Source organism: Protomyctophum bolini, assembly GCF_963924005.1.
Source record: "Protomyctophum bolini genome assembly, chromosome: 9".
NCBI classification, from domain to species: Eukaryota; Metazoa; Chordata; class Actinopteri; order Myctophiformes; family Myctophidae; genus Protomyctophum; species Protomyctophum bolini.
The window spans coordinates 48949625-48973854 of NC_137870.1; positions in this window are offsets into that span (position 1 = coordinate 48949625).

Genomic DNA, 24230 nt, shown 5'->3' on the forward strand with positions numbered 1-24230 from the left:
CCACACACGGTCGTACGGTCGCTAACCCTAGGGTTAACCTTTAAAGCGCGATAGCTCCTCCCACAAAGGTCGACACGGTCCCATCTTTTAGTATGTTATGTAGCTTGTCAAGACGAACATTTTGATATGTGTTTCTCCACACACGGTCGTACGGTCGCTAACCCTAGGGTTAACCTTTAAAGCGCAATAGCTCCTCCCACAAAGGTCGAAAATGGAAGTGCCTTGCATCCACGCATAGCTATCGATAAGACGAACGTGCTGATATGTGTCTCCCTGTGCACGGATGTAATTTAGGATTAGCAAAAAAAAAAAAAAGTGGATTCTCAAAAAAAGAGCTCAAAATGGTGAAAAATACGGAACGCTTCACGAATTTGCGTGTCATCCTTGCGCTCCCTCCATCACCTACTTCTCTGGGTTGTTCTAAAATGTCTTTCTAAGATTTCTCTATGTTCCCTGGAGGGCTATTGGCCCATCTAATATCGCTTGGAGTGCGCCCAGTTGGCCAGTTCTGCTGTCTGTCAGTCTCCTGTCTGACAGCTGACTGCAGGGCACCGCCCCCTCTCCCAGATTCAAGACAACAACGGCGGCCATCTTGCTCTGTTGTTCAGTGCTACAGTGTAGGTATTTCTTCATATTTTTTTAATAAATCATACAAGGTGTTTGAAAAATATTGAAAGGCAGCAGGACTTCAACCAGGGGCCAATAAGGGATCGATTTTAATTTGGAACATTTTTGTCCATTTTTGGCAAAGTTATGGATAGTTATGGAGATGCTAGCATAGCATGATAGCCTTCTTCCCATCCATGCAGCTCAGAGGGACAGACAGTGGAATATTTAATATTTTTTATTAAATCGTACAAGGTGTTTGGAAAATATTTAAAGGCACCTTGTCTTCAACCAGGTCCCACCAAGGAATCGATTTTAATTTGGAAAAAATTTGGTTCATTTTGGCATAGTTATGGATAGTTATGAGCTGTTAGCACCTGCTAGCATGATATCCATCCATGTAGCTCGAGGGACATACAGTGGAATATTTCATATTATTTTATTAAATTCTATAAGGTGTTTGGAAATTATTGAAAGGCAGCAGGGCTACAACCAGGTCCCACCAAGGTATCTGTTTTAATTTTGAAGATCTTTGGTTCATTTTGGCATATATATGGACATTGTAAAATATTGTAATACTGTGCTGTGCTCATTGTAGATTGGCTATTTTAGTGTTTTTATTGTTTCATTTTAACAACTGTCTAGGGGCATATTCACATGCAAACACAAGCAATGGTATAGTACTATAGCCAGCTTTTGCTGGACTATATGGGGTGCGATTCCCTGCATTGCTAATAACCTGCTGTGATATACCCATTTATTTTATCCACTGTATTGTCATAGCCAAAATTAATTAATTCATATTTAACCATGACAAAACAAAGCAAATCAGTCAGGACAAGAGTGAAGAGGTGAGTTGAGTAATGTAACTCTGAGAACAAAGACCCCTCACTGTCATATTCAGTAAGGTAGTCAGGGCCTGGTTCATCAGGCTTGCCTTTTAACCCTCTATTACAGTTTGATTTATCCTTATCTCATTTATTGCAATACTGTTTGGGCAAGTACTTATCCATCCAATCTACAAAAAATATTAATTATTCAAAAGAAATTTGTAAGAATTGCTACCTCTTCTCACTATTTGGCTCCATCTGCTCCTTTGTTTAAAAATCTAAATGTACTGTCTATCTATGACATTAACATTGTACAATCCTGTTCTTTCATAAATGCACTTGCCTTCCAAATGTGCTTCCTACAACTTTCAAAGAATATTTTAAGACCAACTCTCAGGTTCATGATTATAATACTAGACAATCTGACAATATTCATCCTCCCTTCAGCCGTACCACTCTTAGCCAGTTCTCCATAAAAGTCAGAGGTTCTTTACTCTGGAATTCACACATACTTATTGCCAACTCCGCATCTTCACTCTGTAACTTTAAACATAGATTGAGGGCCAGCCTCTTGAAGTTACCCTCTCCAATTTAACATAATGTAGCGCATACACGCACGCACGCACGCACACACACACACACACAGGCACACACACTTCACAAGTGTAAATAATGTATTTCTTGTTTTTGTTATTTTCCATACCTATGTTTGATTACTTTGTCTTAATATTTGTATATTACTATTTGTTTAAATTGTATATTAACTTTGGTGAGAACTTTTCTCACCTGCGCACACTTATTTTATTGATGTTACCTTTTTGTACTGTTTTTATTGTGCGAAATAAACTAAACTAAGTCATATTCACATATTTCTCACACTCTCATGGATGCTGTGTGATTTTTTCTGCATGCATGCATGCAACTGAATGGCCACTAGGTGGCGTCAAGGCACAGTAACAGAGCATAGTCCTAGCAGAGTCTGTTCAATAGTTCAGCTCTAATGTCATATTAGAGCTGACATATTATATTATTATTGTCATATGTCATATTATAATGTCAATTTGAGTTGCTGAACCTTCAGAACTAAGACCATTCATGGAATATGAGTAATATAGGTATAACAACCTCAAACAATGAACTGGGTTCTTTGCGCTCCCTCCATCACCTACTTCTCTGGGTTGTTCTAAAATGTCTTTCTAAGATTTCTCTATGTTCCCTGGAGGGCTATTGGCCCATCTAATATCGCTTGGAGTGCGCCCAGTTGGCCAGTTCTGCTGTCTGTCAGTCTCCTGTCTGACAGCTGACTGCAGGGCACCGCCCCCTCTCCCAGATTCAAGACAACAACGGCGGCCATCTTGCTCTGTTGTTCAGTGCTACAGTGTAGGTATTTCTTCATATTTTTTTAATAAATCATACAAGGTGTTTGAAAAATATTGAAAGGCAGCAGGACTTCAACCAGGGGCCAATAAGGGATCGATTTTAATTTGGAAAATTTTTGTCCATTTTTGGCAAAGTTATGGATAGTTATGGAGATGCTAGCATAGCATGATAGCCTTCTTCCCATCCATGCAGCTCAGAGGGACAGACAGTGGAATATTTAATATTTTTTATTAAATCGTACAAGGTGTTTGGAAAATATTTAAAGGCACCTTGTCTTCAACCAGGTCCCACCAAGGAATCGATTTTAATTTGGAAAAATTTTGGTTCATTTTGGCATATATATGGACATTGCAGCATATGTTAACATGTTAGCTGCAGGATGGGTTCTTCTCATTATTTATTACTGTATGTTCAATTGGTGTACATTAGCGTGGAGCAGCAACAGCTTGCTATTTTAGAAATGTTTTACTCAAATTGAGAACAATACACAATAGCATGTTTTTAAATAGCATGTTGTGAGCTTGTAGATCTGCTCATTTCATATAGGAAATGTATATGAGGTTGGTTAAATGTTATATCGAAGGTTAATTCTTTAGATGTGAAAATCATGTAATACTGCACTGTCTAGGGCCAATTCACATGCAAACACAAACAGCAATGGTATAGTACTATAGCCAGCTTCTGCTGGACTGTACGGGGTGCGATTCCCTGCATTGCTAATAACCTGCTGTGATATACCCATTTATTTTCTCCGCTGTATTGTCATAGCCAGGATTTAAAATTATCTATGACTTCTACAACATTGCTTTTAATTGATCTTTTATTTTATTTTTTGTTATTCATGTCCTCACTGTATTGCATTACTGCTTTTCTTTTATTCTCCATTGTTCTGTAAAGCACTTTGAGCTGCATTTCATGTCATGAAAGGTGCTATACAAATAAAGTTGTATTATTATTATCTGCTTCCTTCCCTTCAATCTGGGGGACGGATTGATTGATAAGGAAGCCTAGAGCTTTGAACCTTACTGACCTTCCTTTGAACTGGGACATTAGCTGATCTACAAGCTCACAACCATAAATCAAATTTAGCTAGGCTATTGATATACAATTATTGAAAGACTAACTTCAGAATAATTATTTTATTTTATTTGTAATGTTTAACTAACTAACTAATTCATTCATTCATATTTAACCATGGCAGAGAACAAAACTAAAATCAAGAGTGAAGAGGTGAGTTGAGTAATGTAACTCTGAGAACAAAGGCAATGACCCCTCGACCTTACTGTTCTGTCATAATTATTCACATATTTCACACACCACTCTCACCTCTCATGGATGCTGTGATTTCTCTGCATGCATGCAACTGAATGGCCACGAGGTATCGTCAATGCACAGTAACAGAGCATAGTCCTAGCAGAGTCTGTTCAATAGTTCAGCTCTAATGTCATATAGAGCTGACATATTATATTATTATTGTCATATGTCATATTATAATGTCAATTTGAGTTGCTATAGATGTGTTTGTGTTAACTGAACCTTCAGAACTAAGACAATTCATGGAATATGAGTATGACAACCTCAAATAATGAACTCGTGTCCTTGCGCTCCCTCCATCACCTACTTCTCTGGGTTGTTCTAAAATTCTTTTCTAAGATTTCTCTATGTTCCCTGGAGCGCTATTGGCCCATCTAATATCGCTTGGAGTGCGCCCAGTTGGCCAGTTCTGCTGTCTGTCAGTCTCCTGTCTGACAGCTGACAGCAGGGCACCGCCCCCTCTCTCAGATTCAAGACAGCAACGGCGGCCATCTTGCTCTGTTGTTCAGTGCTAGTGTAGGTATTTATTCATATTTTTTTAATAAATCATACAAGGTGTTTGAAAAATATTGAAAGGCAGCAGGACTTCAACCAGGGGCCAATAAGGGATCGATTTTAATTTGGAACATTTTTGTCCATTTTTGGCAAAGTTATGGATGGTTATGGACCTATAGCATCGGCTAGCATGATAGCCTTTTTCCCCATCCATCTACCTCAGAGAGACAGACAGTGGAATATTTAATATTTTTTATTAAATCGTACAAGGTGTTTGGAAAATATTTAAAGGCACCTTGTCTTCAACCAGGTCCCACCAAGGAATCGATTTTAATTTGGAAGAATTTTGGTTCATTTTGGCATAGTTATGGATAGTTATGAGCTGTTAGCACCTGCTAGCATGATATCCATCCATGTATCTCGAGGGACATACAGTGGAATATTTCATATTATTTTATTAAATCCTATAAGGTGTTTGGAAATTATTGAAAGGCAGCAGGGCTACAACCAGGTCCCACCAAGGTATCTGTTTTAATTTTGAAGATCTTTGGTTCATTTTGGCATATATATGGACATTGTAAAATATTGTAATACTGTGCTGTGCTCATTGTAGATTGGCTATTTTAGTGTTTTTATTGTTTCATTTTAACAACTGTCTAGGGGCATATTCACATGCAAACACAAGCAATGGTATAGTACTATAGCCAGCTTTTGCTGGACTATATGGGGTGCGATTCCCTGCATTGCTAATAACCTGCTGTGATATACCCATTTATTTTATCCACTGTATTGTCATAGCCAAAATTAATTAGTTCATATTTAACCATGACAAAACAAAGCAAATCAGTCAGGACAAGAGTGAAGAGGTGAGTTGAGTAATGTAACTCTGAGAACAAAGACCCCTCAACCTTACTGTCATATTCAGTAAGGTAGTCAGGGCCTGGTTCATCAGGCTTGCCTTTTAACCCTCTATTACAGTTTGCTTTATCCTTATATCATTTATTGCAATACTGTTTGGGCAAGTACTTATCCATCCAATCTACAAAAAATATTAATTATTCAAAATAAATTTGTAAGAATTGCTACCTCTTCTCACTATTTGGCTCCATCTGCTCCTTTGTTTAAAAATCTAAATGTACTGTCTATCTATGACATTAACATTGTACAATCCTGTTCTTTCATATATAAATGCACTTACCTTCCAAATGTGCTTCCTACAACTTTCAAAGAATATTTTAAGACCAACTCTCAGGTTCATGATTATAATACTAGACAATCTGACAATATTCATCCTCCCTTCAGCCGTACCACTCTTAGCCAGTTCTCCATAAAAGTCAGAGGTTCTTTACTCTGGAATTCACACATACTTATTGCCAACTCCGCATCTTCACTCTGTAACTTTAAACATAGATTGAGGGCCAGCCTCTTGAAGTTACCCTCTCCAATTTAACATAATGTAGCGGCTCTGGGCATAGCTCTGGGCTCTGCGAGTTAGCGTTCCTGGTGGCTATCAACTCATGCTAGTGGTTTTGAGGTCACTTTTAGCTTCATAGCTGGGTAAAAGTTTGGTGGAAAAATTATTTTTTTTGCTCGAAAATCTCGTTAGAATGATATTGAGTTGACGTGTAAGTTTTAGGGTGAACTGTTGCATAATCGCAATTTCGCGTGACGGGTTCCATCGTACCTATCTTGTCTTATCTGTCTCCCCCCGCTGACACGCCCTCAGCCGGCTAAGTGCTGAACAGGGCTCACGGAGCCCTGGAGCTTCACGTAACGTTATAACTGCCTGTGACTACTCTAGCGGCCGGCCTAACCTGTGTCCGCCCCTCTCTCTCTCTCTCTCTGTCTCTCTCTCTCACACACACACACACACACACACACTCTCTCTCTCTCTCTCTCTCTCTCTCTCTCTCTCTCTCTCTCTCTCTCTCTCTCTCTCTCTCACACACACACCGATATGGGGGGGCGGTCTCTCTCTCTCTCCGTGCACAACTTGGAGCTCTCCAAATAGCCACCAGAAGTATGATGAAACTTGACATAGCGTTATTTAGGCTATAATGATCAACTTGTATGGGTGATCATTTTATGTATATCAAATATTATACCCCTCCATACACACACACACACACACACACACACACACCGACAGTCAGAGAACTGACTCACTAAACAACACTAAACAACGTTGGATTCGTACAGTGCAGAATGCAGATAAGTGTAGGCCTATGTTCTTATTATAATTGTGAGTTTGTTTTTTAACATGCACCGCGAGTCCACGGGAGCCGATCTACAAGCTCACAACGCGTTGCACTGCGAGTAGCCTAGAGAAGGCTGTCAAGTGAGCAGCGCAATCGCGCATGCTATAGAAATATCCTAATAAATAAATAAAAAGGTGTCGCTTGCAGGGGCAGTTTCCTTATGGGACTTGCCTCTAGAATGCATGCATAGGCATGCAAGTGCACTCGGCATTTATATATCATATATATAGACTAGTACGAAGTATAATTAAATGATCACAGGCATTCTAGGTCGGGACACATGAAATCCACGTAAATGCCTTTCCGCTAGCTTCACGTCATTATATCAGCGTAAACGCGAGAAAACATCAACTTCTTTTTTTTCACCGCTGGGGGGGGGGAGGCGGGGCTGCGGATAGCCCCCATGAGGATCATCAGAACTATTCGGGTCTGCAGTTACAGCACACATTTTCTTATATTATGGCGACGAGTATAGTCACTCATGACGGACAATCGGACATATAGGCAATGAAACGGTCAGTAAAGTGGAATGAATCACAGCATTATATCGCCCCTTGCTGCAGAATGGGAAAGAATGCAGAATATTTTCATGGCTTATAATCTAGGACAGGTCAGACGATCAGTTGAGGCAATTTATTATTTGGTACAGAGTCACACTCAATTCAATTCAATTCAATGGGCTTTATTGGCATGAGAAAACATACGTTTACACACACTCAAAGAGTACGGCAATTTCCCCGTTTTGATGTGCCTTCTCATCAATTCATTATGCATAAACAAACATTTCACATGAACAAACAATATTGGTAAAACTAACACATTTGAGTACGTTATATACATTTTATTTTCACACATTTAGAGTCCGACCGGCTGAGAGCAGCCTGCATGACTACCAGAGGCTATACCGTGTGCGCACTAGGCTGTGCCCAGGCGGTGAGAGGGGACAAACGGACGTGAGCAGGGCTGCATCCCAGCTCTCTGCCGCAGCATGGAACTCCGAGTGCGAAATAGCGATTATGCAACAGCTTACCCTAAGACCTACACGTCAACTCAATGTCATTGTAAGGAAGCTTTTCGAGCAATAAAATATTTTTTTTTATTACACTTTCACTTTGTATGACGCAAAAGGCCACCTCAAAACCACTAGCCTTTACTGCGCTAGCCACTCAGCTCGGCTAGATGCTAGGTCACGTCAGAGCCTGAGATATAGTCACGTGTCGTTTGAAACTGTTTTCATTCAGACCACGTGATGTACCTTATCAGCAATGTTAATCTCGGGCTTTGACACTCCCCCTTTAAAGTATATTATTAAAGTATATTATTAAAGTATATTATTAAAGTATATTATTATACTATATTATTAAAGTATATTATTAAAGTATATTATTATACTATATTATTAAAGTATATTATTAAACTATATTATTAAACTATATTATTAAACTATATTATTAAACTATATTATTAAAGTATATTATTAAGTATATTATTAAACTATATTATTAAGTATATTATTAAACTATATTATTAAGTATATTATTAAAGTATATTATTAAAGTATATTATTAAAGTATATTATTAAGTATATTATTAAGTATATTATTAAACTATATTATTAAACTATATTATTAAACTATAGTATTAAACTATATTATTAAACTATATTATTAAACTATATTATTAAAGTATATTATTAAACTATATTATTAAGTATATTATTAAACTATATTATTAAACTATATTATTAAAGTATATTATTAAAGTATATTATTCAACTATATTATTAAAGTATACTATTAAAGTATATTATTAAACTATATTATTAAAGTATATTATTAAAGTATATTATTAAACTTTATTATTAAACTATATTATTAAAGTATATTATTAAACTATATTATTAAACTATATTATTAAGTATATTATTAAAGTATATTATTAAAGTATATTATTAAACTATATTATTAAACTATATTATTAAACTATATTATTAAGTAAATTATTAAAGTATATTATTAAAGTATATTATTAAACTATATTATTAAACTATATTATTAAAGTATATTATTAAAGTATATTATTAAAGTATATTATTAAAGTATATTTTTAAAGTATATTATTAAAGTATATTATTAAAGTATATTATTAAACTTTATTATTAAAGTATATTATTAAAGTATATTATTAAAGTATATTATTAAAGTATATTATTAAACTATATTATTAAGTATATTATTAAAGTATATTATTAAAGTATATTATTAAACTATATTATTAAACTATATTATTAAGTAAATTATTAAAGTATATTATTAAAGTATATTATTAAACTATATTATTAAAGTATATTATTAAAGTATATTATTAAACTATATTATTAAAGTATATTATTAAAGTATATTATTAAAGTATATTATTAAAGTATATTATTAAAGTATATTATTAAACTATATTATTAAACTATATTATTAAACTATATTATTAAGTATATTATTATACTATATTATTAAAGTATATTATTAAAGTATATTATTAAAGTATATTATTCAACTATATTATTAAACTATATTATTAAACTATATTATTAAACTATATTATTAAACTATATTATTAAAGTATATTATTAAACTTTATTATTTAACTATATTATTAAACTATATTATTAAACTATATTATTAAACTATATTATTAAGTATATTGTATATTATTAAAGTATATTATTAAACTATATTATTAAACTATATTATTAAGTATATTATTAAACTATATTATTAAGTATATTATTAAGTATATTATAAAGTATATTATTAAACTATATTATTAAGTATATTATTAAACTATATTATTAAAGTATATTATTATAGTATATTATTAAAGTATATTATTCAACTATATTAAGAAAGTATATTATTAAGTATATTATTAAACTATATTATTAAGTATATTATTAAGTATATTATAAAGTATATTATTAAACTTTATTATTAAGTATATTATTAAACTATATTATTAAAGTATATTATTAAAAGTATATTATTAAAGTATATTATTAAAGTATATTATTAAACTATATTATTAAAGTATATTATTAAGTATATTATTAAACTATATTATTAAAGTATATTATTAAAGTATATTATTAAAGTATATTATTAAGTATATTATTAAACTATATTATTAAACTATATTATTAAACTATATTATTAAAGTATATTATTCAACTATATTATTAAAGTATATTATTAAAGTATATTATTAAACTATATTATTAAACTATATTATTAAAGTATATTATTAAAGTATATTATTAAAGTATATTATTAAGTATATTATTAAACTATATTATTAAACTATATTATTAAGTATATTAAACTATATTATTAAAGTATATTATTAAAGTATATTATTAAGTATATTATTAAACTATATTATTAAAGTATATTATTAAAGTATATTATTAAAGTATATTATTAAGTATATTATTAAACTATATTATTAAACTATATTATTAAACTATATTATTAAACTATATTATTAAACTATATTATTAAAGTATATTATTAAACTATATTATTAAAGTATATTATTAAGTATATTATTAAACTATATTATTAAACTATATTATTAAACTATATTATTAAAGTATATTATTAACACATAGACTGCTACAGGTTCTAGCGGACCAAGGCTTACTGGTGCTGAAGGCTTAACATGGGCTTTTTGAACTTTTTGGGGGGCCCACAGCGAGGGGCCTCTTATAGCGAGAATCACAATCGCATAAATAAAAAGAAAGCCCAACTTGTCCACTTCAATTTAAAAAAAAAATTATGATTCTACCATCTTCCATTCTGGAGATATTGACCTTTTTCTAACACCTGCTTTTGCCTGCACGCTGCTTGTGAAAAAAAACAACAGAGATATGGAGGCCTGAAGTTGACAGACATTTCAGTTCAGTTTTTTTAGTTCAAAAGACCGATATAAAATTGAGCACAAATAATATCCTATACAAACCATATACCGAATGAAAGCCCTGAATGTCTACTTTTAGGAGGAAAACAGTACACATTGTACACATATACAGTTTGTCACTAATTGGCTATTGAATGCAGCTTGCGCCCACCAGAGAACTTTAGAGAAGGCATGGACCCGAAGAACTATTATTCACAAAATAAGGCCTATAGCGACATGTACATACTATATACCGTATGAAACAGTAGACTCTCTGCTTTCATAAGAAAAATACCACCCAGAAAAATCACACCCCTGTGAAGTGAGCAGTGCAATTGCACTGCTCACTTCACAGGGGTGTGATTTTTATTATTATTACAGTATTAGTATTTTTCTTATGAAAGCAGAGAGTCGACTGTTTCATACGGTATATAGTATGTACATGTCGCTATAGGCCTTATTTTGTGAATAATAGTTATTCAGGCCCATGCCATCTCTAAAGTTCTCTGAAAAAGATAATTTTAGAGAGCATGGACCTAACAACTAAATATTCACAAAATAAGGCCTATAGCGACATGTACATACTATATACCGTATGAAACAGAATACTCTCTGCTTTCATAAGAAAAATACTAATACTGTAATAATAATAGAAATCACACCCCAGTGAAGTGAGCAGTGCAATGTTGCACTGCTCACTTCACAACATTGCACTGCTCACTTCACAGGGGTGTGATTTTTATTATTACGAGTAAGACGCGCGAACGCGGAAGGCGAACGCAGATCGTAAATTGCAATAACAATTAGAATAAATTACAGACATGATCTGCAGGGTGTCATAGTTAGTGCTTGGACCACGCCAGCTCCATATATGGTCACAAAAGACGCCATCACACTCATGTCACCATGACTCAGCCATAACCATATAAGGAGTCCCCAAAGCAGGACCACGCCATCACACTCATGTCACCATGACTCACAAATCACTCAGCTCCATATATGGGCACAAAAGGGCCAGGTCCACATATACAGTAAGCGGGACAGACAGACACACACACACACACACACACACACACACAGACAGACAGACAGACAGACGTGATCTGCTAGGTCTCATAGTAAGTGCTCATTGCATTCGCAATTACAGTATTAGTTTTTTTCTTATGAAAGCAGAGAGTCTTGATGCACATTATCTGATCATAAAACGGACTTGGAAACTTTCTTCAATCGTAGCCCCATATGTGCCCTCTCCCTACGCTCATTGAACTCATTCTGTGATTCGAGCTACAAACAATCGCAGTAACGGGGGGGGGGGGGGGGGCAACTAGGCTTTGAGGAAATGATCTTGCATAATCAACATTATTGTCGATTGTCGTGTGCCGCTCCAAACATGTCCAGACATACCACTAACCTCATCGATCCAGTCTCGCGTATCTATAAGGTGAGACGCGAGACTGGATCGGATTGTGTCTGGACATGTTTGGGAAAAAAACAAGAAAAACAACGAGATGGATGCGGCAGCAGAAGCAGCACGTCAACGTATTTGGAAGAAAAAAAACGAGAAAGCACCACCTGTCGTTGCAAGACAAACACCCGTATGTTGCTGATAGACAGATAATAATCGATCCGATTTTGTCCTGCCGTTCATTTTATCACATTAGGTGCAGGGCAGGCTGCTCGACGGTGAGTTTATAATAGCCTGTTGTAACGAGAAAGGGGGATGGATTGGATGGTTGGAACCGTTGGATGCCAGCAGCGCAGCAGCAGTACGGCTTGCGATCAGCGACCAACGTATCATGGCGGGCCCTCGATAATGATGTGCAATCTGTCCATGACTAACTCCACATGTGTCTGGCAAACGTTACGTTATGAAATCAAATGCCGATCGTTGCAGGTTTATATACGGGCAGAGAGCAAATCGCGTTGTAAATTGTTCCGAGAATGAGAGCGCAAGCCTTGCAGTTGAAAGCAGTGGGGACTCGGGAGTGGGGGGGGAACTGCCAATGCGATCCAAGAGGAAGAGACCCCCCCCCCACCATTCTCCCTCGGGAGAAACCATGTAGAAACAGGAGGGGAGGGGGAATCGAGTGTATTCACACAAACAAGAGCATTGTCCCATCCATTTTAGATCCCCTGACATCTGCGTTGGTCTATGCCGGACGGCCGTATCCATTACGTCGTACGTCCTCGCATAGACCAACCAATAGGCGGTGCCAGACGCTTCTCAGACCAACACCTCTTTTCAGCAGGGGGGGGTTTTAACTCTTTTTAGAGCCGATCGGTGTTACATTATGAGTTGTCCGGGCGCAAATATAGTTGAACAATAGTAATCAATAAAAAAACGTTTTTTGGACCATAAAACGTATAAAAACGTTATGCGCTTCTTGCGCTTGGCTATAATAAAACGTTTAAAAACGCTTTGCGCATTCGATGAGTTAAGTATATTATTAAACTATATTATTAAACTATATTATTAAACTATATTATTAAAGTATATTATTCAACTATATTATTAAAGTATATTATTAAAGTATATTATTAAACTATATTATTAAACTATATTATTAAACTATATTATTAAAGTATATTATTAAAGTATATTATTAAGTATATTATTAAACTATATTATTAAACTATATTATTAAGTATATTAAACTATATTATTAAAGTATATTATTAAAGTATATTATTAAGTATATTATTAAACTATATTATTAAACTATATTATTAAAGTATATTATTAAAGTATATTATTAAGTATATTATTAAACTATATTATTAAACTATATTATTAAACTATATTATTAAACTATATTATTAAACTATATTATTAAAGTATATTATTAAACTATATTATTAAACTATATTATTAAACTATATTATTAAAGTATATTATTAAGTATATTATTAAACTATATTATTAAAGTATATTATTAAAGTATATTATTAAAGTATATTATTCAACTATATTGTTAAAGTATACTATTAAAGTATATTATTAAACTATATTATTAAAGTATATTATTAAAGTATATTATTAAACTTTATTATTAAACTATATTATTAAAGTATATTATTAAAGTATATTATTAAACTATATTATTAAACTATATTATTAAGTATATTATTAAAGTATATTATTAAAGTATATTATTAAACTATATTATTAAACTATATTATTAAGTAAATTATTAAAGTATATTATTAAAGTATATTAGTAAACTATATTATTAAACTATATTATTAAACTATATTATTAAACTATATTATTAAAGTATATTATTAAAGTATATTATTAAAGTATATTTTTAAAGTATATTATTAAAGTATATTATTAAAGTATATTATTAAACTATATTATTAAACTATATTATTAAACTATATTATTAAGTATATTATTATACTATATTATTAAAGTATATTATTAAAGTATATTATTAAAGTATATTATTCAACTATATTATTAAAGTATATTATTAAACTATATTATTAAACTATATTATTAAAGTATATTATTAAAGTATATTATTAAACTTTATTATTTAACTATATTATTAAACTATATTATTAAACTATATTATTAAACTATATTATTAAGTATATTGTATATTATTAAAGTATATTATTAAGTATATTATTAAACTATATTATTAAGTATATTATTAAGTATATTATAAAGTATATTATTAAACTATATTATTAAGTATATTATTAAACTATATTATTAAAGTATATTATTAAAGTATATTATTCAACTATATTATTAAAGTATATTATTAAAGTATATTATTAAACTATATTATTAAAGTATATTATTAAGTATATTATTAAACTATATTATTAAGTATATTATTAAGTATATTATAAAGTATATTATTAAACTTTATTATTAAGTATATTATTAAAGTATATTATTAAAGTATATTATTAAAAGTATATTATTAAAGTATATTATTAAAGTATATTATTAAAGTATATTATTAAAGTATATTATTAAAGTATATTATTAAAGTATATTATTAAACTATATTATTAAAGTATATTATTAAGTATATTATTAAACTATATTATTAAACTATATTATTAAAGTATATTATTAAAGTATATTATTCAACTATATTATTTAAGTATATTATTAAAGTATATTATTAAACTATATTATTAAACTATATTATTAAAGTATATTATTAAAGTATATTATTAAGTATATTATTAAACTATATTATTAAACTATATTATTAAACTATATTATTAAGTATATTAAACTATATTATTAAACTATATTATTAAAGTATATTATTAAAGTATATTATTAAAGTATATTATTAAGTATATTATTAAAGTATATTATTAAAGTATATTATTAAAGTATATTATTAAAGTATATTATTAAGTATATTATTAAGTATATTATTCAACTATATTATTAAAGTATATTATTAACCTATATTATTAAAGTATATTATTAAAGTATATTATTAAAGTATATTATTAAAGTATATTATTAAAGGATATTATTCAACTATATTATTAAGTATATTATTAAAGTATATTATTAAACTATATTATTAAGTATATTATTAAGTATATTATTAAACTATTTTATTAAACTATATTATTAACTATATTAATAAAGTATATTATTAAAGTATATTATTAAAGTATATTATTCAACTATATTATTAAAGTATATTATTAAAGTATATTATTAAACTTTATTATTAAAGTATATTATTAAACTATATTATTAAACTATATTATTAAACTATATTATTAAACTATATTATTAAGTATATTGTATATTATTAAAGTATATTATTAAAGTATATTATTAAAGTATATTATTAAAGTATATTATTAAGTATATTATTAAACTATATTATTAAGTATATTATTAAGTATATTATAAAGTATATTATTAAACTATATTATTAAAGTATATTATTAAGTATATTATTAAAGTATATTATTAAAGTATATTATTAAAGTATATTATTAAGTATATTATTAAACTATATTATTAAAGTATATTATTCAAGTATATTATTAAAGTATATTATTAAAGTATATTATTCAACTATATTATTAAAGTATATTATTAAAGTATATTATTAAAGTATATTATTAAGTATATTATTAAGTATATTATTAAAGTATATTATTAAACTATATTATTAAGTATATTATTAAAGTATATTATTAAAGTATATTATTCAAGTATATTATTACAGTATATTATTAAAGTATATTATTCAAGTATATTATTCAAGTATATTATTAAACTATATTATTAAACTATATTATTAGGTATATTATTAAAGTATATTATTAAAGTATTTTATTAAGTATATTATTAAACTATATTATTAAATTTTATTATTAAAGTATATTATTAAAGTATATTATTAAAGTATATTATTAAGTATATTATTAAAGTATATTATTAAAGTATATTATTAAAGTATATTATTAAAGTATATTATTAAAGTATATTATTAAAGTATATTATTAAAGTATATTATTAAACTATATTATTAAGTATATTATTAAGTATATTATTAAACTATATTATTAAACTATATTATTAAGTATATTATTAAACTATATTATTAAACTATATTATTAAAGTATATTATTAAACTATATTATTCAACTATATTATTAAAGTATATTATTAACTATATTATTAAACTATATTATTAAAGTATATTATTAAAGTATATTATTAAAGTATATTATTAAAGTATATTATTAAAGTATATTATTAAGTATATTATTAAGTATATTATTAAACTATATTATTAAACTATATTATTAAGTATATTATTAAACTATATTATTAAACTATATTATTAAACTATATTATTCAACTATATTATTAAAGTATATTATTAAGTATATTATTAAACTATATTATTAAACTATATTATTAAGTATATTATTAAACTATATTATTAAACTATATTATTAAAGTATATTATTAAACTATATTATCTAATTTAACATTTGTGGAGTTGGTCACCTGACCAAAAGCGGTTGACAGAAACTGGTCGACATGTTCTGTTGCCCCAACAGCGGCACAAACAAGGCCTTTTAACCAGGCTACTTGCACACACTACAACTCGCTTACAATTCGCAAACCTGGCAACACTGCCCTGTGTTCATGCTGTTGTCAGAGGCCCGCCCCCGGCTCACACGTCACTATTTTCTCCGTCTCTCAGCTCGCAATCGGCAGCCATCTTGCTTTTTATTTATATGGGCGAGTCGATCGGATCGGATCGGCCGTGCAAAATCCACCGATCCGCGAAACCGATCTCCAAAGCAAAAATCTGCGCCGTTTACATCCAAATATAATGTGTCACTTTCTCGGTTCTGCACCGCTTAATGGAGAAGTATAGCACTGGCAGCGCAACGAATACCCCCCCCCCCCCACACACACACACACACACACACCAGGGAGGGAGGGGGGAGAGAGAGAGAAAAGAGAGAGAGAGCGAGAAAGAGCACGCACGTCTTCACCCCAGCGAGGGAGGGAGACGGAGAGAAAGGGACAGAGCTCATCATCTCCAGTCCAGTAGTTAGCAAAGGGAGCTCCAAATTGTTAGACAAGTAGTGTGCCCTGGCCTGACACAACTTTCTTAGAAATGTGCATGTTGCAGCCAGCCAGTAAGATGAGCCTATGCAATTCACGGTTTTCGGGAGGGCGGGGGGGCAGTCGGTTTGGGGGGGGTTCCCGACGGCTGCGCGTCGCTTCCTCCTCTGACAGAGGGGAGGCGAGTAAGCGACACAGTCAGAAGCCCCCTTTGTTCAATCGAAGGCCCCCTCACTCAGACACACAACGTGTGTTGTTACATGTGAATGCTACACAATTCTATAAGTCACCACTTTTGGTGTGACACACAGTTTCTGTTTACAATGCGTTGTCAACACGTGTTGAGTTGACAACGATTGACATATTTCGGATAAGACTGATAGTTTCTCCGTTAGTAATTAGGCTGAGGCACACAGAATCACACTACTTTTGGATTTATTGGGATTGGCTTTTTGGGGAAAAGAGGGGGAGGAGGTGATCAAGCAGCTCCACAAGACCACAACATATTTGGTAGGCTCAAGGCTGCATTTATTTTCCTTTTTTTTTTCTCTCGAGGGTGCATGGGATGATGGGAGCCCCTCCAGCAGGCTAGGGAGCTCCGCTCAGGCTAGCGGAAAATGACCGCGGGCGCGGGTTGCCAGGTTTTTTTATAAGTAAAATAAAAAAAAAAAAAAAAAAAATACAATTAAATTAAAAAAAATATTTTTTAACAAACAAGCAACCAGGTCTATAAAAATGTTAAGAGGCCAGTTCAAATATTAAGTATATTATTAAGTATATTATTAAAGTATATTATTAAACTATATTATTAACTATATTATTAAAGTATATTATTAAAGTATATTATTAAAGTATATTATTCAACTATATTATTAAAGTATATTATTAAAGTATATTATTAAAGTATATTATTAAAGTATATTATTAAAGTATATTATTAAAGTATATTATTAAAGTATATTATTAAGTATATTATTAAGTATATTATTAAAGTATATTATTAAAGTATATTATTAAAGTATATTATTAAGTATATTATTAAAGTATATTATTAAAGTATATTATTAAGTATATTATTAAGTATATTATTAAAGTATATTATTAAAGTATATTATTAAAGTATATTATTAAGTATATTATTAAAGTATATTATTAAAGTATATTATTAAAGTATATTATTAAGTATATTATTAAGTATATTATTAAAGTATATTATTAAAGTATATTATTAAACTATATTATTAAGTATATTATTAAAGTATATTATTAAAGTATATTATTAAAGTATATTATTCAACTATATTATTAAAGGATATTATTAAAGGATATTATTCAACTATATTATTAAGTATATTATTAAAGTATATTATTAAACTATATTATTAAGTATATTATTAAGTATATTATTAAAGTATATTATTAAACTATATTATTAACTATATTATTAAAGTATATTATTAAAGTATATTATTAAAGTATATTATTCAACTATATTATTAAAGTATATTATTAAAGTATATTATTAAAGTATATTATTAAAGTATATTATTAAAGTATATTATTAAAGTATATTATTAAGTATATTATTAAAGTATATTATTAAACTATATTATTAAACTATATTATTAAGTATATTATTAAGTATATTATTAAAGTATATTATTAAACTATATTATTAACTATATTATTAAAGTATATTATTAAAGTATATTATTAAAGTATATTATTCAACTATATTATTAAAGTATATTATTAAAGTATATTATTAAACTATATTATTAAACTATATTATTAAAGTATATTATTCAAGTATATTATTAAAGTATATTATTAAAGTATATTATTAAACTATATTATTAAACTATATTATTAAACTATATTATTAAGTATATTATTAAACTATATTATTAAACTATATTTTTAAACTATATTATTAAGTATATTATTAAGTATATTATTAAAGTATATTATTAAACTATATTATTAACTATATTATTAAAGTATATTATTAAAGTATATTATTAAAGTATATTATTCAACTATATTATTAAAGTATATTATTAAAGTATATTATTAAAGTATATTATTAAAGTATATTATTCAAGTATATTATTAAAGTATATTATTAAAGTATATTATTAAAGTATATTATTAAAGTATATTATTAAGTATATTATTAAACTATATTATTAAACTATATTATTAAGTATATTATTAAGTATATTAAAGTATATTATTAAAGTATATTATTAAAGTATATTATTAAAGTATATTATTAAGTATATTATTAAGTATATTATTAAAGTATATTATTAAAGTATATTATTAAAGTATATTATTAAGTATATTATTAAAGTATATTATTAAAGTATATTATTAAAGTATATTATTAAGTATATTATTAAGTATATTATTAAACTATATTATTAAGTATATTATTAAACTATATTATTAAACTATATTATTAAACTATATTATTAAACTATATTATTAAACTATATTATTAAGTATATTATTAAAGTATATTATTAAAGTATATTATAAAGTATATTATTAAGTATATTATTAAAGTATATTTTTAAAGTATATTATTAAAGTATATTATTAAAGTATATTATTAAAGTATATTATTAAACTATATTATTAAGTATATTATTAAACTATATTATTAAGTATATTATTAAACTATATTATTAAAGTATATTATTAAAGTATATTATTAAAGTATATTATTAAACTATATTATTAAAGTATATTATTAAACTATATTATTAAGTATATTATTAAACTATATTATTAAAGTATATTAATAAAGTATATTAATAAACTATATTATTAAACTATAGTATTAAAGTATATTATTAAACTATATTATTAAAGTATATTATTAAACTATATTATTAAAGTATATTATTAAACTATATTATTAAAGTATATCATTAAACTATATTATTAAAGTATATTATTAAAGTATATTATTAAACTATATTATTAAACTATATTATTAAACTATATTATTAAGTATATTATTAAACTATATTATTAAACTATATTATTAAGTATATTATTAAACTATATTATTAAAGTATATTATTAAAGTATATTATTAAAGTATATTATTAAACTATATTATTAAAGTATATTATTAAACTATATTATTAAAGTATATTAATAAAGTATATTAATAAACTATATTATTAAAGTATATTATTAAAGTATATTATTAAACTATATTATTAAACTATAGTATTAAAGTATATTATTAAACTATATTATTAAAGTATATTATTAAACTATATTATTAAAGTATATTATTAAACTATATTATTAAAGTATATTATTAAACTATATTATTAAAGTATATTATTAAAGTATATTATTAAACTATATTATTAAACTATATTATTAAACTATATTATTAAACTATATTATTAAACTATATTATTAAGTATATTATTAAACTATATTATTAAACTATATTATTAAAGTATATTTTTAAAGTATATTATTATTATTAAAGTATATTATTAAACTATATTATTCAACTATATTATTAAACTATATTATTAAAGTATATTATTAAACTATAGTATTAAAGTATATTATTAACCTATATTATTAAGTATATTATTAAACTATATTATTAAGTATATTATTAAGTATATTAATAAAGTATATTATTAAACTATATTATTAAGTATATTATTAAACTATATTATTCAACTATATTATTAAAGTATATTATTAAAGTATATTATTAAAGTATATTATTAAAGTATATTATTAAAGTATATTATTAAAGTATATTATTAAAGTATATTATTAAAGTATATTATTAAGTATATTATTAAAGTATATTATTAAAGGATATTATTAAAGGATATTATTCAACTATATTATTAAGTATATTATTAAACTATATTATTAAACTATATTATTAAGTATATTATTAACTATATTATTAAAGTATATTATTAAACTATATTATTAACTATATTATTAAAGTATATTATTAAAGTATATTATTCAACTATATTATTAAAGTATATTATTGAAGTATATTATTAAACTATATTATTAAACTATATTATTAAAGTATATTATTAAAGTATATTATTAAAGTATATTATTAAGTATAATATTAAAGTATATTATTAAACTATATTATTAAGTATATTATTAAGTATATTATTAAAGTATATTATTAAAGTATATTATTAACTATATTATTAAAGTATATTATTAAAGTATATTATTAAAGTATATTATTCAACTATATTATTAAAGTATATTATTAAAGTATATTATTCAACTATATTATTCAACTATATTATTAAAGTATATTATTAAAGTATATTATTCAACTATATTATTAAAGTATATTATTAAAGTATATTATTAAACTATATTATTAAACTATATTATTAAAGTATATTATTAAGTATATTATTAAACTATATTATTAAACTATATTATTAAACTATATTATTAAGTATATTATGAAGTATATTAAAGTATATTAAAGTATATTATTAAAGTATATTATTAAAGTATATTATTAAAGTATATTATTAAAGTATATTATTAAGTATATTATTAAGTATATTATTAAAGTATATTATTAAAGTATATTATTAAAGTATATTATTAAGTATATTATTAAGTATATTATTAAAGTATATTATTAAACTATATTATTAACTATATTATTAAAGTATATTATTAAAGTATATTATTAAAGTATATTATTCAACTATATTATTAAAGTATATTATTAAACTATATTATTAAACTATATTATTAAAGTATATTATTCAAGTATATTATTAAAGTATATTATTAAACTATATTATTAAAGTATATTATTAAACTATATTATTAAAGTATATTATTAAGTGTATTATTAAACTATATTATTAAACTATATTATTAAGTATATTATTAAGTATATTAAAGTATATTATTAAAGTATATTATTAAAGTATATTATTAAAGTATATTATTAAAGTATATTATTAAAGTATATTATTAAAGTATATTATTAAGTATATTATTAAACTATATTATTAAACTATATTATTAAAGTATATTATTAAAGTATATTATTAAACTATATTATTAAACTATATTATTAAACTATATTATTAAGTATATTATTAAACTATATTATTAAACTATATTATTAAGTATATTATTAAAGTATATTATTAAAGTATATTATTAAGTATATTATTAAGTATATTATTAAAGTATATTTTTTAAAGTATATTATTAAACTATATTATTAAAGTATATTATTAAAGTATATTATTAAACTATATTATTAAGTATATTATTAAACTATATTATTAAACTATATTATTAAGTATATTATTAAGTATATTATTAAACTATATTATTAAAGTATATTATTAAACTATATTATTAAACTATATTATTAACTATATTATTAAAGTATATTATTAAAGTATATTATTAAGTATATTATTAAACTATATTATTAAAGTATATTATTAAAGTATATTATTAAACTATATTATTAAACTATATTATTAAACTATATTATTAAAGTATATTATTAAACTATATTATTAAGTATATTATTAAACTATATTATTAAAGTATATTATTAAACTATAGTATAAAGTATATTATTAAAGTATATTATTAAAGTATATTATTAAAGTATATTATTAAAGTATATTATTAAAGTATATTATTAAGTATATTATTAAAGTATATTATTAAAGTATATTATTAAACTATATTATTAAGTATATTATTAAGTATATTATTAAAGTATATTATTAAACTATATTATTAACTATATTATTAAAGTATATTATTAAAGTATATTATTAAACTATATTATTAAACTATATTATTAAGTATATTATTAAAGTATATTATTAAACTATATTATTAAGTATATTATTAAGTATATTATTAAACTATATTATTAAACTATATTATTAAGTATATTATTAAAGTATATTATTAAAGTATAGTATTCAACTATATTATTAAAGTATATTATTAAAGTATATTATTAAACTATATTATTAAAGTATATTATTAAAGTATATTATTAAACTATATTATTAAAGTATATTATTAAGTATATTATTAAACTATATTATTAAAGTATATTATTAAAGTATATTATTAAAGTATATTATTAAAGTATATTATTAAAGTATATTATTAAAGTATATTATTAAACTATATTATTAAGTATATTATTAAACTATATTATTAAACTATATTATTAAGTATATTATTAAACTATATTATTAAAGTATATTATTAAACTATATTATTAAAGTATATTATTAAGTATATTATTAAACTATATTATTAAACTATATTATTAAGTATATTATTAAGTATATTAAAGTATATTATTAAAGTATATTATTAAAGTATATTATTAAGTATATTATTAAGTATATTATTAAAGTATATTATTAAAGTATATTATTAAAGTATATTATTAAACTATATTATTAAGTATATTATTAAACTATATTATTAAAGTATATTAATAAAGTATATTAATAAACTATATTATTAAAGTATATTATTAAAGTATATTATTAAACTATAGTATTAAAGTATATTATTAAACTATATTATTAAAGTATATTATTAAACTATATTATTAAACTATATTATTAAACTATATTATTAAAGTATATTATTAAAGTATATTATTAAAGTATATTATTAAAGTATATTATTAAACTATATTATTAAAGTATATTATTAAACTATATTATTAAGTATATTATTAAACTATATTATTAA